Source organism: Pteropus medius, unplaced genomic scaffold, assembly GCF_902729225.1.
Source record: "Pteropus medius unplaced genomic scaffold, Ma_sr-lr_union100, whole genome shotgun sequence".
Lineage (NCBI taxonomy): Eukaryota > Metazoa > Chordata > Mammalia > Chiroptera > Pteropodidae > Pteropus > Pteropus medius.
In genome coordinates this window covers 1,317,868-1,331,930 of record NW_024345916.1, presented here as the reverse complement: position 1 = coordinate 1,331,930, position 14,063 = coordinate 1,317,868, and the positions used below count along the sequence as shown (strand labels likewise).

Here is a 14,063-nt window from a genome sequence, read left to right as displayed (position 1 = left end):
AAAAACCCGAGTTTATGATACTTTGTGTCTCACTTGTAAATAATTGTTAGCAAGAACATCAAAACCTGTTTTCTCTTTTTTTCCCATCATTTTCATATTTCCCTTCCTTCTCTATCTGGATTGCTTATGTGAATGTAGTTTATTAAAGAGCCTTGGCACTTTAGTGTCTGAGATATTTCAACTAAATTAAAGACAATGCAAGATAAAGAAAAGAAAAGGGTTCTCATCAAACACAATTAAATAAGGCCAAGTTCATTTTACTCCCAGTCTGCCTGTCCAAGGGAAAGCTTCGGAATCAGGAGGTCCCTGAAGTGAATCTCGCCTGTTGGAATAATCCAAAACCAGAATCTCCAGATCTGCCTGGTCCAAACTCAAGCACTCCATCAGGAGTGAGGGAGCACGACAGCCACTTCCTCACATTTTCTTCTCAAATTTGCAGGCCACTGTCTTTAATTACTCCATGAACAGTTTCTGCATTACAGTAAATAATAAATCATAACATCCTCCTAGTGATAGGAAACACAGCATGGAAGGAAGGTCATGATGCCCCAAGAAGGAACTCTGAAGCCTCAATCAATTCTCCACCTTGGAAGGATAACTTAGACCTTGGCTCCCATCTGCAAGGACAGTCTGAGAGACCAGATGTCTCTCATATCCTGAAGACATCACCAGGGAGTCCTGGTATCCTCACCTCTACAAAGTTATTACACAGAGAATGAATCAAGAATTTCAGGTACACTGGCACCATATTCTAGTCCAGAAGTTTCTGACAAATATGTTCCACAAAAATTTTTGTAATTCCAAAGTACATTTAGCAGGCGGAGTGGATTTTTATTATTTTTTTAAATAAATTACTAGAGAAAATCCAAAACATTTTTCTTACTCTGCCTCTTTCTTCTTTGTCATCTCACTCATATCTCTGCCTAAATTATTCCTTAGCATGATAGCAAGGCCTAGTTACTAAAAACAAACACATACTTATAAGTGTGAGATGACTCACTATTATTTTACCACATCTTAATTTTAATAAAATTAAGAAGACTGAAAACATCCCTATTCTTACTACCATAATATCTACTTGCTAGTTTTTCAGGCCTCCCTTTCCCACTCCCATGTTGAATCCCAGACCACAAACTAGTATAATTTTTCATTCTTGCCATTATATGTAGGAATATAGAATTTAAATTGCTGATCAAGTTTCACACAGAATTTAAAAAAAAAGAAAAAGAAACAAAACAAGAGAGAAAAGAAAAAAAGAAAGGAAGAAGAAAGGAAGGAAGGAAGGAAGGAAGGAAGGAAGAAAATTGAAGAAGAATATGTACCTATGCATAATTTGCAATTTTGTTAGCAAGCACACCTACACAAAACTTCCATTCTCCCTGTTCATGGAGAAGAGAAGGGTTATGAATAATCAAAGTGCAGCCTAATCCAAAATCGTTTAAAATTAAAATATATTAAATCAGCCCTTTTCATTTTGCCAATAAATTCATTATTACCCTTTTTGATTCAAGCTAATGATAAATAAAATAAATCTTCATTTTTAAAATATAGCGACCAACAAAAGGCCATCTTTTCTTACTCCCAGGAGAGTAAAAAGCAAAATTTTAAAGTTTACTATAAACGATCTTTAAAATTGAAAATCACACAAAGATTTTTAAGAGCTGGGTGACATATAGATTAGCAATAAAGAAAAATGAATATGAAAAAGAAGCCAAAGTTTAGCAGACGAAAAAAAAAACATAAGAATGTATGAAGAACTTTCACTTACATCCTCTAATCCATACCATGCTGTCTGTATTCTAGTTATAGTATTTGTTGACCGCTGTCTTCCCAGATAGACGGCTCACTCTCTGAGCCCAGGGACTGTGTTTTACTATATCCTCATTCCTCCCGTGCAGTCCAGTGCCTGGCACAATTGCAGGCAACCACAACAAACATCTGTGGAGTATTCCACATGACTATGAACGAGTCAGTCAGGACCCCTGGACTGTCAGAGTTTACAATTAATTGGACATGTGTTTGATGAGCTGAGTTGAATGGAAACCTAGGTTAGGACGGGTACTGTTATAACCAATTTACAACTGAAGAAACCGAGTCCATAAAACAACATAGCCCAGAACTTTTGACTATAAATCCTGAGCTCTTTCTACTCTACATAAGCATTTTGTTTTAATTTCTAATGACACTCTCTTTGTGAACCTACTTACTTGAAACTAATTTCTTCTAATACCTTCAGGGTCTTTAGAAACTGGCAGCATGTGATGCGTCTGAATTTCACATACGTAATTAGTTTTCACTGCCACAATCCAGTTTTAATCACTCTATTAGTACTATAAACTTATAATGAAGATATAGGATGTAACTAGTAAACAGAATGAATACTCTTTAAATAAAAGAACTTTTTAAAGCCTAGCCAATGTGCTAATTTGTCTTGCCCTTTGTATGTATTATTTTCTGCCTAATATATATTTAGCTTAATTTACACTTCAATGGCCAGCATTTGTTACTCTCCAACAGATGGCTAAAATGGCAAGCACAAGGAAATGAGATCTAGATTAATGTTCTTCCATTTCCAAGGAAGAAAACATACACTACTTTTTAAGTGAAGTGTATACATTCCCTGACAATGAACGAGAAGAATTTGTGTGTCACATATGTCTAATAAATGCTATCTGTTCAAGAACCAAAGAGGAATACTTTCTCCAAGACCATGTATCTCCTCCTTATATATAGAAACTTGACAAGCTTTACTGCTCAGATCACAGAGTAATTCTCGGACTTCCACTTTTGTCACGGAGTCATCCGCAACTGAGGATTTTAAAGTGGATTCCCCTGTGGAGATTTACCTTTACAGCTTATTAGATCTCCAGGTAATAAAGAGCTTAGATTCCTGTAAAGTAGGCTACAAGGGATATTGAACTAGCTGTGCTTTAGACATCTGACTATGCAATGTTTATGAATTCAACTAACTGGGGCCACAACTTATATATGAATATCTTTGGGGAGAAGGGAAATAGTTGAGAGTCACTGCTTTGGGGACTTGTTAAAGCCAGAGTGCATTTCTGTCAAGTTTATGGCCCATGGCCTATGACATCTCAGAGGCTGTCCATACTAGTGGACAACACAGCTATGAAACTTTATGCTTTTACGTCCTTGTTCACGGCCTTCTCACCACACCCTCAGTAAGTCTACTGAACTACTTATTTTCCAAGACCGAGCTACATTCCAAGTGCCCCTTCTCTGATCCCCTTGTCATGTAATCTTAACTGCATACCCGTTGGTACATTGGGCTTAAACACTGTGGTAGATGTTCACATTATACTATGGTTATTTGTGTGCATATTTATTATTCTGGCTAGACAACAAGCTAATCCCTGGAAAGTAGGAGCCACATGTTTCTCATTTTTCATCCCAATCATCCAGTTCAGCATCTGACACTTGGTAGATATTCACTTAGTATTTCTTGGTAACTACAGCACCAAGACTGATATGATTTTTTTCCAGTTCCCAATGAGGAAACTGTCCTTTAGGTCCCAGAATCAGAATTAAAACTCAGATCTATTTGCTTCCAAAATCCATTTCTTTCCACTATGCCATCTCTCAATGAAACAATGCTAAACTGAAACATTCATATAAAAACATTTCTTACTGATGGAAATATATAAATTAAGGTCTGGAGAGATTATTCAGGCAAAATAAGCTTAGTTACTCAGATTGTATACAGGTGTGTAGAAAGCAGGGAGACAGATACAAAATAATAAATAACACGAATTAAAGGAGAAAGTTTACCCTCACTCCTTTTGCACCTAAGATAGACTTCTTGGAAAACCTTTATCAAGTTTGCTTGCTTGCTTGCTTACTTGTTTGTTTGTTTGTTTGTTTGTTTGTTTGTTTTCCTGAGCATAAAGTATTACATTAAGGAGAAAAACAAAGTTCAATTAAATTTTTATCAACTTAAGTTTGTTTTAAAATTCGTTGGAAAAAATACCACTACATTTCTGCTTCATTTCAACTCCTTATTTTTACCCTGCAATCTCAAAATTATAAAGGTAAGGTAAGGAATAATGGTGATAATGTGGAATGAAAGAAACTATGGAGACAGTTTGACAACAGAGGCAAAACAACATTATCCACCTAACGTTAGAGAGTCAGAAACTCCTTCTACCACCCCAAAATTGGAATGAACCTATTTCTATGATTAATCTAGGTCTTACAACAAGAGGCCTAACTTACTGTATGCCTTAATTTCATTCAATAGAAATAATTCAAGGAATCCATGAGATGACACAAAATCAATCACACATGAAACATTGAGTCTTCCCTCTACTATTTTCTATTCCACCAGCATTTTATTTATAATGAAGAAATAAATGAATAGAGTCAGAGAAGGGGCTTGTTTGTGTTCAAATTTCCATGCTGTGTTTCTTTGCAATTAATCATAGTGCTTTACGTGATATGAAATACTGAAGGGGAAAAAAAGCACATTTGTTTAAGAAAGCAGGTCTCTAACACTTTCTTAGATATAGAGGGAAAAAATCAGCTACTTAAACCATCACATGAAAAAGAACAATACTTCATCCAGTGTTAATCCCAACTAAAGTCTTCAGCGACACATTACCAGAGACTGTGGAATTATTTTTTCTTAAGTTTTATTAAACATGCTTCAGAATTACTGTACCCCAATTAGCAATAACCATAAACTAGAAGCCAATTTTGTTTGCAAGGGCTGTCTAGTCAATTTCTGGCTGATCCCTCCTGGTATTACTTTCATTATGAGCACTCAGAAGAATAACTGTGTTTGGATGGCTTGTTGTTGCAATTAGGTTTCCAGGTTACCGACTACCAAACAACCCTGGGCTGAAAGTTACTTCCAGACATACTGTTCCAAAGACTCTAAAACCCGCCATAGGCATCAAAAGATAAACAGCAATCTTCACACTCAGGGGTAGTAGAATAATAAATCAAAGGAAAGGGTCACCCTGTATAAACAGTATTGGTTGGGCAACCTTGCACTGAAAAGTCATTCTGTCTAGCTTCAAAAGAGGAGGAATTCTGTCTCCTAAATTATCTGAAGACTTGGCCTTTTAAAATGGACCACCACAAAGAACGCTTAGGAATTTTTGTCTTGTAAATTTGCTTTGCTAATGTGGAAGGCAGATTATTTTCTTGATTCAATGCTAGTCCATCTCTTTCTAGATTATTGTGGGCAGAGAGGGTTCAGAAGGAAAGGGTAGAGAGCCCGCAGCCACTGAGGGAAATAGTATCTATAAGGAGTAATATTTTAAATGGACACCATTCACTCTGAATAAGAGAAGGTTAAGATGCGGTTTAATATATATTTCTCAATCCTGTGATGAGCCCTTCCCTAGCACAGAGGTGCCCAGTTGCGTTCCCAAAAGGCTTAAATTGCAGTTATAGAAACTAGGTATTTTCATCATTAAAGTGAATTACAGTGAAAAGCAACAGAACTATTTTCCCTACTCTACAAATACAATATTTGGGGAAAAAAGAATATTGAAATAAAAGGCAAAAATTGGATGCCTTTCCTTGTCTTTTCCAGTAGGATAAAGATACATACTGGCATACATCAGCTTGCCTTCTTGTGTTCCCAGCTCTTCCAGATGTCTCCCTTCTTTTACTCAAACAGCTACTGTAATCACACCCATTCTATAAAATCTTTCCTATATAACTGAAGACAGAAAAAGATCCCTCCTGTGGTGACATGTAATTCCCACAGCTCTCCCTTCACTCACAGCCTTATAATATACATTAACCCACTGCTTAAACATGATATTAACAAATCAATCAAGTCTCAGTTCAGTGTTAATTTTGTCTTATACCTTTATCAGTATTTCCTACCTGTCTTACATTACAAGCTCCTAAATGACAGCCATTTTCTCTTTCTCTTTCTTTCTTTTTTTTTGCCACTCTTTCTTGATAAGCAACCCAGCACAGTGGCATGATGACTTTGCAACATCAAAAGAAAGAAGCAGACTTGCTCTCATGTAGTGCAAATGTTTTGATATAACGGCTTTATTTCATAATTTCATGTGAAGTCTTTATTAATTTCTTTGAGTAATAACTGATAGCTATCTACTTCTGAAAAAGAAAATGTACCTCAGATCAATTAGGAAAAAAATCTTTATGTGGCCTAAATAACAAATGGAACTAACACATTATTGTTTGCAGTCTCACTTCTAATATGTGTATGAAAACCTTTCATTTTTATTAACTTCTAAATCATATACATCATCTACTCTATTTGAAGGAAACAGGAATTACTTTTGCCAAATTACTAGTGAATTTTCTTCCTACATGTCTTCCAGTTAGATAGGAAAATTTTATACCATAGTCTTCTATATGACCTCAAGTAATTTTAGCAAATAAGTCTTCAAAATCTGGCAACAGAAAATTCTATTTCCTTTCATTAGAATGGATGACATATATATATATATATACACACAGCACACACACACACACACACACACACACACACATATATATGTGTATATATATAGTTTATATATAGAGTTAGTTTATATTTATATATAGTTTATATATGTAATTGTTTATATATATAATTGTTTATATATATACATATATATACATATATATATTTTTTTTTTTATCCAATCCTTTAATAAATAACGATCACTAAACATGGTCATGGCATTGTAAGCAGTTACTTAGTCACTTATTCACTCATTCATTTATTAAGCAACTCTTTCATTTATTAAATTTTGCTCATTGTAATCTGTTTTATCTTACCTATAAATTTGACTCCCTGATATTTCATTACTTTTTCTATTCAAATCATTAATCCATGTCAACTTCAAAAACCACTTACTGAAATGATCTGGAGTATTTTTTGCCAAAATTAACATGCTAATAGAAATGTTATCAAGAAATAAAAAATCACTTGGGCTGAGGGTACGGTCAACGATGCACATACTTGACCCTCAAAATATCTGCATTTAATCAAGACGTCACAGCATATATACTTTTTAACTTTGAAAATAAGATGTTATAAACACTGAAAAGAGATCAAGTGAGAAGCTGGCTGCCGAAGTTTTTTTTTTTTAAATCATATTTAATAAGCACAATAAAGGCTTGAAAGGCAACATGCAAAGCGGTCAAAGGTTAGTAAATAAAGTAAAAAGATAAGGAAATGAAAAGAGGATGGAAGAAATTAAGAGGGGTGGAATGGAGATTTCCAAAATGCTGAATACAAGACAAAGAAAGAAAAGAAAAATATGTGGAAAAAATGTAAATATGACCTAATAAAAAAAAATTAAGCACAAAAGTTATTAAATAATTATATATAGAATTAACCTCTATTTCTTATATCTAAATACAAATATCTGGATATAATAAAATATTTAGATATATTTAGAAATATCTAAATGTGTTTATATATTTTTTTCATAATTTATGAAGTCACGTTTTTAAATATCTGCATGTGACTGTTAAAAATTTAGCATATTAAATACCACATGTTAATATGTTTCTACTCAGTTCTAGTGATGAATTATACTTCTGAAGATCAAATTAAATAGCTCTTTCATGTTCTTTTTCCTGTACTGACAACATTGTACAGGAAAAAGTATCCCAGAACATAGTGGTGCTTCCTCACCAACCGGAAAACCAATAAAAAGAAATTGTTTATAGATTGTAATAAATTATATATATAGTGTGCTAATTCTGAAAGCAATTAAGTAAAAAATTAGTTCTTCATTTCAGGATGCTAAAAAAAATAAAAGAAAATAAGAGAAATGGAAAGGAAGATAGCCTGTGTGTTAACTCACAAAGTAATTATCAAATATATTGACATCTGAAGGTATACAATAACTGCATAAAAGCTATAAGCAAAAGAAATTCCCCGTATGGCAGATTGTGTTTTCCAAAACTGATGATGGCAATATTTCTGGCCCATTTCCTTTTCTAGAATCTTTCTACTCCCCTTCAAGAGGTAAAGTCTGTTTCACCTCCCTAAAATCCTGGACAGGACTTGGACTTCCTGGAAGAATAAAGGACAATCGAAGTGACACTACATGACATCTGAGTGCTGTGATTGGGTGTGTGTTCTCTCTCTCTCTCTCTGTCTGCCTCCCTCCCTACTTGTCCTTGAAACTCTATCACCATTCTGTGAAGAAATCCACTCTAGCCCACAGAGAGAGACCACGTGGTATAGAGGAACTAAGACTCAGCTGACAGCCATCACTCACATGAGTGAACAAGCTTTCAAATGATTTCAGCATTCAGCCTTCAATCTTCAGCTAGGGCTCCAGAGATCATGAGGCAGAGAAAAACTATCTCTGCTGTGCTCTCCCTGAATTCCTGACACACACAATCCATGAGCAAAACATGCCATTGTTTTATGCTAGTAAGTTATCAGGTAATTTATTATATGTACTTAATAACTGGAAACCCTTGTTTTCAAAAATATCTAAAAATTTCTAATCGTAAAAGAAACAAAAGTATTTAAAAGCAAAAACTGACTACAACTATTTTTATGCACCAAGAAAGCAGTGTGATTACTATTCTTTAAAAATAAAATATTCTGTGTGCCAGACATTGTATTTGATGTTGGGATGGTGGGGCAGTACAAAGATAGTATAAGCAGGCATAGTACGTGACCTCTTGGAGTTTACAATCCAGAGAGAAAGACTCTAATCAACTATTCAACCCCTTTGTAGACTCTAATCTACAAAGGTACATTCAGCTGTAACAAGTGTTGCAAAGCAGGGAACCCTGATATGTGTGCACTAATAATGGGGGAATTTGATCTAGTTAGAAAGGTCAGAGAGGGCTTCCCCGAGGATACCTGAGGTGGGGTAAGTTTGAGCCAAAGAGGCAAATGAAGAAATGGGGTAGAATGTTCCAAACTCGGAGAACAGGGATGGACAAAGGCCCAAGGTAAGAGGCAGTCTGGGATACACCATGGATGAAAGGAAGGCCAGTAGTCATGCAACGTTACTTCCACTGTATTCTCGTCTTCCAGGCAGTCCAAAGCCCCATTCATGTTTGTAGGGAAGAAAAATTTGACTCTACCATTTGATGGGGAGTGGCATGGTCAGAGAAAATGGAGCAAAGGGAAGAAGAATGGATCTGGAAGAATATGAAGAACTCATAGGACAGAATCTTTCAGAATTTAATTGACCACCACCCAGAAGAAGAAATACATCTTACACTGCAACCTAATTTGCACACAAACGCTAAATCGAAATCACAGTTTCGCAAATCAGTACTTACCTTCCCTACTCATAGTGCAATCTGATATCATCTACTTTATTTTTATATATCTTAATCACAACTAAATTGATTTTCAATGTACTAAAGGGTCATGCTCTGAAGTTTGAAAAACGTTGATATAAGTAAGGCTTTGTAGGCTAAGTTAAGGTATTTATCTCAAGGCTAAGAGTAATGGGAAGTCAATGAAGAGTTTTAAATTCAATGGTAACGGGATCAGATTTGTATTTCTACAAATAGAAAACAGAATGCAGAAGAAGCAGAATAGGTGCAAGGAAAGCATATGGGAGACTATTAAGATAAATCTGTAGTAGCTTGAATTATGATGGTAGTGGTGGTGGTGGTGGTGGTGGAAAGAAGTGGATGAATTCCAGATACTTGGGAATAGGTACTGATGGGAGTCCTTAATTAAACATTAAGGATGAAGGAGGGTTTTGACTCTCAAACCTGGATGGGCAGTGGCACTATTATCTGGAATGAACACAGGATGGAAACCAAGTATGGAGCAGGGAAGATAGCTCTTGCAAATAAAACCGGCTTCTAGTTTATGGGTTACTGCTAATTGGAATACAGTGATCCTGAAGCATGTTTAGTGGAAATTTTTTAAAAATAATTCCACAGTCTCTGGTAATGTGTTCACTTAAGATTTTACTTAAGACTAACACTGGACCAGTTATTATTCTTTTATCACCCTGGTGTACTTTCTAGAGATACTGAATATAATATTCTATTTTGAGCTGCTAAGAACAGCTCTGAACTTTTGCTTAGCTAGTTGATTAAAACTGGGACTTAGTGGTGGCCCTCATTAAATGAACTTAAGATGCCAAAATCAGAGCAGTTTGGCAAACTATGGCCCATGGGCCAAATTCTGCATGTCTTCTGTTTTCCAATAAAGTTTTATTAGAATACAGCCATACCCATTCACTCACAGATTGTCAATAGCTGTTTTCATTCCACAACAGCAGAGTTGAGTAGTTACAACAGTTAATATATGGCCTGTAAAGTTGAAGATATTTCCTGTGTCTCTTCCTTAACAGAAATTAATTGATAACTGACTCAGAGGAAGTGATCGGAAGACTTAAGGAGATAGAAATGGCAGCAGATTTTTCATGAGCGCTCCACCCACTAATCTCTTATCTATGAGACTCAAGTGATGATCTCAAATACACTTCCTTCAATGAGGTCTTGAGAAACACATTGGTGAGAAATGTTGCTCCAACAACACTAATAGTGTTCTAGCAGTTGTTCTTTCCAGATCAGACATGTTGGTGGAAGATGTTGTATTAGACATGGGCTCTCTGGTTTAAATGGGGCATCAGGATTCTAGGGTAACAGAAGAGAAAGCAGCATTCCTTTTCCAGAGACAAAGTAGGCACCATAAGTAACCATGAGAAGCAGCAGAGTCAATACGGTAACTACAATGAACTGACCTGTAAGAACCTATGATGCTGACTAAATGATCATGGTATTTCTAAGATTAAAAGAGTTATACAATCCGCTACTTGAGTTTTTGTGAAAAAAAAATCTCCAGATCTTATAAATAGAGGCCTGGCTTAGAGTACCAGTTGTCAAATCACACAATTACCAGACTTAATAGCCCCTGAGGTACCCTCATACCAGGAGGCCTGGTACTCTTGCCGAAGGATTCTACAATATCACAAAAAAATACTTTTGAGTTTTCCTCAAAGCATTTTCAGTGAGATCCACAACCACTAATCAGAGAAATATACCCTGTTGGGTCATGAAATACTCAGCCCACTGAGGATTAAACAGACATTGGCTCTTAGACACACCAAGAGTTTTGCTTCCGTAGATATAAATCTCTTAGAGAGAACCTCTTACACCTGTGAACTGATACGTGTACAAAGTATTCACAATAGTAATACAAAAAAAGAAAGGAAGGGAAGATCACAAATAATCCAAATGTCATCAGTTAGAAAATGAATAAATAGCATTATATACACAAAAAGGAACACAGTGCCACAAGGAGAATGAAAGAACCACGGCTCCTCATAACACGGGTGAATACTGCAAAACTCAGTGTCAAGCAAAAAAGCACGTTGCAAAAGAATACATACAGTGCGATTCCATTTATATCAAATTACAAACTTAACTATGTATTGTTTAGGATTACATACACATGAAGTAAAACCATAGAGAAATGCCAAGGGATGATTACATAAAATTCGAGATTGTGTTTACATATTTGGAAGAAGCAGGAAGTGAGACTGAGGAGAGACACGAGGAGCTCTAACTGTATTTGTTCTGTATTTCTAAAGCTGAATATAGTACACAGATGTCAATTTTATTGTTCTACAAACCGTATGTATAGTTTCTCTTTTTAATAGTATTTTAAAAATAATGAAGTTAATGGAAGACATCAGCAATTCAATATAGAGAACACTACCAAGAGCTCAGATCCCTCCAGAACAAAAATTGGGGCTACCTCACCAGTTTAGAATCCTAAGCAAATGAAGTACTAATTAAAGGTAAGAAGGAAAAATGAATGGATAGTAGAAAAGAAAGTCATGAATACCATTCTCAAATCTCATGATTCTCATTTCCTTTCTTGCAGTGTCATGTAAATATTGGATATTGTGTCCATAATTAACATCCTTTTCCCCTCTCTCCCTTTACCCCACTGACTTATGTGATATAATAATAGTTACACTTATTATTTAGTTTAGGATATAGGTTGCAAAATATTGAGATGGGACAACAGCAGAACTAGAAAAAGAACAGACATCACTCAGAGAACCTTGGAACAGATGTAATAATTAAGGAGAATGTGAGTAATTTCCTTTTGAAGAAGAAAATAGGTATGTTTTCAGAGGTTTGAAAAACGTCAGCATGGATTTTGGCAGAAACAAAATACATGCTAATGTTGGACCACCAAGGGATGTGTAAATATTTGGCATATTTGGGCTTTCTAGCATCTGAAAACATTTTCTATTAGAATAGAGTTCCCACCACATGAAGCTTGGAGGAAGGTAGATCCCTCCACCACCCACAGAAGTTAAAAAGGCCAATATTCACTTTATCAGCCCTACTGCAGTTAAGCCATTAGAACGTGACCTTTGCTGGGCCCAACAGTCCCACCCAAGGCTTTTACACCAGTACCAGTGATTCAACAAAGCAGAGAAGGTGAAAGCGGTGCCATCATTAACAACAAAGTCCAATCTCTATGGCTAGTGCTTGCAATATCCACTATGAAAAGTTTGGGGCAGTGTCTGAGAAGCTGAATGTCTCCATTTTTCAATGGTGCTGATAGTAAATGGCAGTATCATCTGGGTTGTGGTCGCCTCGACTCCTTTGTAACTGCTCATTTCTGACCTTTCTTCAGCTCTATCAGAGGTTTTAAAGAAGGGGTCCCCAACTCCCGGGGCTGTGGACCATAATCAGTCTGTGGCCTGTTAGGAATCAGGGAGCACATCAGGAGGCAAGTGGTGGGTAAGCCAGAGAAGCTTTATCTGTATTTGCAGCTGCTCCCCAGTGCTAGCATCACTGCCTCAGCTCCACCTCAGACCATCAGGCTTTAGATTCTCATTGGAGCACCATTTCTGGTGCCAAAAAGGTTGGGGACCGCTGTTTTAAAGGATATCTAACATATTTTCAAAAATTCCTTTTCTGCTAAAATAAGACATAGACATTTTCTTTTGCTTATTGAAAATATCCTAGCTAAATCACATGTGTAATTTTTACTCTCTCTACATCTCAGTCTTTGTGAAATGATGTAAACCCTCAATATGTGAAGAAAAACTCCAAGATTCACTCAAATGTAGAGTGCTATTTTATTTACTAAAATATTACCTCTTTTGTGTGTTTATGCATTAATCTTAACCACTTATCAAACATCTACTCTATGGTCACTCCAGTCAGAAAGAGTGATAAGTATCACCTGGAATCTGCATAGGGTTTTGTAATTGAACAAGTACTTACATGCACATTTTCTCTTTTTGACCAGAGCCTGCAAAATCATTCAATACGATGTCTTATTCCATTTACCAACTACTCAAATCACGCAGCTCTTATTAACATCAGCAGCAACGTAGCATTCTTTTCATTTACTGAGTTCTAACTATACATCAGGCACAATGTTAGGGGCTTAGTACATGTCTCTGTATTTCTAATCTTCACAGAAACCCTTTAAAGGTATTATTATTTCCATATTTCAGATGAAGAAAGTGGGGCCCACAGAGCTCAGGTGATTTGTACCCTGAGATCTTGGGGGAAAGATGCAGTTTGTCTCCAAAGTATGATGCCTACTCTATTCCGGAACTTCCTCCAATCCTGCAAGTTGCTTTGTTTGCCTGGTAACATGGTCTCTGTGACTCAAAACATCTGGTCAGAATAACTAAAGGAAATGAATGGCCCGTTGACAGTAAACATGATAATAAAATTTTTTTTAAAGCATTCATGGTTCTTGGCTCAATATCTCATTCTCTAATCTCTTCACACTCTATAGTAAATTTCCACATAAAAAGACTGTTGGTTCCCTGTGGGAACCCTTTTATAAGTAGACATTCCAAAGCCATTTCAAGTAATGTGTTGGAAACATTCAGCGTAAATATTCTGACCTATAGGGAATAGTAGCAATGGCAAAAAAAAAAAAAAAAAAAGTCAATTGAGAATAATACAGCTAAAATAACTCTAGGCAAGAGTTTGTGATTAATGATGACTTGTTAAGGAAGGATATTAAGAAAATTAAAAAAATTATGCCCCTTTTTTGCAATCACTTCCTATTTTTTAGTCTCCCTTATATATATTCTCCTTCCTATCACCACTAAGTCAAAGTATAATAAATAAATCCATAT

The 14,063-nt window shown here is 35.8% G+C and overlaps 1 protein-coding gene across 4 annotated transcripts in view; it reads right to left on the bottom strand.

Annotated features, from left to right (window-relative positions):
- Positions 1-14,063, bottom strand: part of DCDC2 (doublecortin domain containing 2) — a 156,999-nt gene that overhangs the window by 126,193 nt on the left and 16,743 nt on the right. The window lies entirely within an intron of this gene.